Below are 4,316 nucleotides of genomic sequence, written 5' to 3'. Positions count from 1 at the left end.
CGAGTGCACCAATATCTTAGAAATCACAACTAAAGAACTTATTCATGTAACCAAACACCACCGGTTCCCTAAAAACCTATTAAAATAAAAAAAAAATTATAATTAAAGAGAAAAAACCACTAAAATCCTTAAAAACCCAAAGAAATAAATAAGTAAATAAATCAAATATGAGAACCTCTTCCGGTATAGAGAGAACCAGAGGCAAGAGATGAGGAAGGAAGAATCCCGACAAGCCATCACAGACTCTCCTGTCCCCTGAGATGAACATCACTCCAAGAGTTTCTTTCTGATGGATGAAAAATTCAAACTTTACAATAAATAAAGAAAATAAGGAATAATCAACCTAACAGCCCTCAAAAGTAGTAATGAGCCCTCTATGGGATGGGTGCAATTCAGCAAGAACAGGAAGAATCTCAAAAGAAGTTTGCAGATGAAAAAAGCCAGAACAAATGGGAAGATAATGTTTGATAACACTGACACATTCCAAAAAATGGAAACCAAACAATAGTGACAGAGGCGGATCTGTGGCTGCACAGGGGAGCACTGGGGAAGGGAGGGAGGGAGATGACAAAGGGTCATGAGGGGTTGCTGGGGTTGGTCACAGGTTGCATAGTTCCCTGTTGGTGGTGATGTATTCAAGGATCAAAAAAATGTCAAAATGTGTATACTTTCCTATTATAAATCTGGGTGTTTTATTAGATGTGCATTATTTGACAAGAGACAAAAGGAGAAAAGAGGAGAAAGCAGGGTCCCAGGACTTCCCAGGGCCCCTCTCTTGGTCCCCTATCCTGTCACCTGCACAGTGAGTGAGGAGGATCAGGAGGAGAGGGAAGCAGGCCATGCTGGAGATTGTCCTGAGTCCTGTCTTCTCTACCCACAGCTGCAGCTGAGCTTCCCCCACATCTCTCCCTGTCTTCATACTCTGAGAGGGGGAGGTCCATCCATGCAAATCAGACCCCCCAGTTTTGGGACCCCACCCTGAACCCTGGGTCAGGCTCCTGGGCTTGAGGATGCCAGGGGGTGGCAGGGGTGGAGCTTTGTGGTATCGGGGGTGGGGAGGACACAGGACACAGCTGTCAGCCCTGAGCAGAGGACATCAGGCAGGGCGGGTGTCTGGTTCTGTTCTGATTACCCCCCGTCTTCTCAGAAACGGTCCCCAAGCGCCCCCTAGTGTCCAGACTAAGGCAAACTGTTATATGATAAGGTGACCAGAGCCTCTGAGATACACCACTGCCTCCCCCTACCTCCCGTTCTGTCCACTGCCCCTACTCACAAGTCCAGACTTAGTAAGGTGGCTCCCCTGTCTCCCTCCTGTGACCTCAGGGCAGTCTTCACACTCTACCGGATTCCTCAGGAGTGGATCTGTCCATGACTCTTTGGCTGTACATTGTAGAGGGCTCAGGTGATGTCTACACAAAGTCCTTTTATTTCAGGATCAAGCCCAGAGCGGGGACCGGCCCCATGGACTCACTTTCCCACCTGTGTTGGACACCAGGTCCTCTCTTCTCATATGGCTCCGTCCTGGTGGCCAGAGCTCTCCTTCCTCTGTGGATCCTGCAGCGCTGAGGAGAAAGGAAGCTCTTCCCTCTAGGATACCCTGTGGAGACATTCCCAGAGGGTTTTCTGGTAAATCTTTGTTCTCTCTCTAATTCCCCAGCTTTGCAGTCATAATCATTTGGATACTGTGATCAGGGATCTTGCTTAGGAATCTGTACCCAAAGCACTGAGTTCCCATCTGCAGCGGATGCTGGCAAATGACTCTGGAGTCACTTATGAGCAAAAAGAGCAAAGATGCTCAGTCTTTGAAGATGAGAAGAATTAAAACTTCAACTTGGTTTAACCAGCGTCTGTCCTCAGGTGAGCCTGATACATGGCAGCTCTTACAATCGAGCCCCCAACTAGGGTTTCTACGGGAAAATTATGGTTCAAATTCAGTAGTGAGTGTTGTGGGGGTGGCTTAAAGATGATAGAAATTGTTCATCTTTGATCTGTAATGACATCTAGAATCTAATAAACTAAAAACAACAAGCTTAACAAAAAACATAATTCTGTTGATGAAAATGAATAATGAAATGGTTATGTCTGTGACTGCATGAGTTCTGGCATGATACACCCTGGGATCTTAATAAATATTTGTTTAGGGAATTTTAAGGGGATACAGAAAAACAGCAGGATGGTTATGTTAATATAAGTTGCAATACAATAAGATTTTAAATGCTCCATTTAAACAATGCAATAGAGAAACCTAATACAGACATTTAAATAAAACCAGTCCATACATGGAACTGAAATAAAATGTATGCTGTGTTTTGGGATCACATTTCAAGTGTGTCATTATTTTAAATGTTCCTTTTAGTGTAAGCCATGTTCCGTTACGTAATTTTTATAGTTTTTAAAATGTGTTTGTTGTGTTTACATAGCACATCAGGCATATTAAGTTTTATTTATTTCCAAGTAGAAATGAGCTATTAGATCTGGGCTTCGCTTCCTGTTTCCTTCTCATTACTGTTTCTTTGCTGATGCATAGATGTCCACAGTGAATTTTGTTTTCCTTTCCTCCCACTCTAATGAACACGGGGTCACCGAGGCTGAGCGGTGTGTCACATACAGGACAAGGCTGCCCAGGGACTCCTCCCTGCCCTCGGATGCGCTTCCTGGTGGATGCCCCACCAGCTCTTAGGCTGAGGGCAGAGAAAAGAACAGGTCCACAGCTAAGGAACCTGGACACCCAGATGATCCAGGAGGGACAACAGCTGGGAGAGTGAACCCAGGACAGAGGACACTAACCATGGATTTTGTATGTGATCCTCCTCAGGGACCCTCAGAGACAGAACAAAACCCCAGTCCCTGTGTGTCTTGAGGGCCCAGGTCCTTCCAGGTCCTCCTTTTGTCACTGCTCTAGGCCCTGGGCCTTCTCCTCCTATGAGTCGCAATGGACAGTCTCCTCTTCAGGCTGCACCCTCCTTACCATATCTGACCCCACACCCGTCTCCTCCTCCCCCATAAACCATGCCCTGCTCACTTCCATTAGCATTTTTGCATCATTCTGGGATCAGAGCCTCCCCAAGGATGTCTCTGCAGGATATCCATGTTGCAGAGAGCTCAGCGCTTTGACAGGATCGCTGTGCCTGGGTCACCTAAGGCTGAGTATCTCTCTTGCTTCTCTTCTATACCAGCTCTAGGCCAAGTCAGATCCAGCCCTTTCAGAATGCTGAGCCCACATTTTCTTAAGCATCTGACTTCCTCTCTCACATCTCTGGGTCCCACAGGCTGGACTCTCCTTTGCTGTCATCGCTCCCACAGTTTCAGAGCTCAGGAAATGGCCAGCATACCCGCACCAAAAGGAGGGGACACCTGTGGGACCAGGCCAAGGGCTCCTGGACTTTTGGGTCACACAGCCTGGATTCTTTCTTTTTTTCTTTTCTTTTCTTTCTTTCTTTCTTTCTTTCTTTATTTTGAGACAGAGTCTCTCTCTGTTGCCCAGGCTGGAGTGCAGTGTCATGGTCTCAGCTCATCACAACCTCCGCTTCCCGGGTTGAAGTGATTCTCCTGCTCAGTCACTCAAGTAGCTGGGATTACAAGCACCAGCCAAGTAGTTTTTGCATTTTTAGTAGAGACAAGGTTGTACTATGTTGGCCAGGGTGGTCTCAAACTCCTGACCTAGGTTGATCCACCCACCTCAGCCTCCCAAGGTGCTGGGATTACAGGCGTGAGCCGCCGTGCCCAGCCAGGCTGGATTCTTTCTTGTCATTTCCACCTCATCCCACCCACCATGTGTAGGCAGCTTATTTTGCTTCTTGAAGCAAACTAATTCTCTGTCCACTGGGAAGACTAGTAAGAAAAGGAGTTATTGTCACTGAACTCTTGCTCCACTTTCAGTAATATAACCGACAGCAGAAGCCTTGGCATGAACTGGTGTTGGTCACAGGCAGGGATAAAGGAGGGATGGGCAGAGAGGATGAGTGGGGCAGATCTTCTCTTACTTCTTCATGGAACAGGAACCCTTGGTAACATAGAGTCAAGGTGCAGCTGTGTGACACTGATAACCAGACGGGTCCTCAGACTGGAGCCCAGAGGTGGTCTAAGAGGCTGTGTGAATAAACCCAGAGCAGGAGCATCAGGCTGGGACCACTGAATCACCATCACTGCTGTCCTAGGTCATAAACGTAAGGGCTGTCTCTGGGAGACCTCCGTAGCCATTTCCATGGAAATGCCAATGTTTCTGCTTCTCCCCATGCAGAAAAAGATGATATTGAGATGGGCGGCTCCTTAAGAGTTTCCCAGGGAGGAGTCACTTGAAGCAAATATTGGGCAGT

Source organism: Colobus angolensis, unplaced genomic scaffold, assembly GCF_000951035.1.
Source record: "Colobus angolensis palliatus isolate OR3802 unplaced genomic scaffold, Cang.pa_1.0 Scaffold949, whole genome shotgun sequence".
NCBI lineage: Eukaryota > Metazoa > Chordata > Mammalia > Primates > Cercopithecidae > Colobus > Colobus angolensis.
This window is presented reverse-complemented; position numbering follows the sequence as displayed.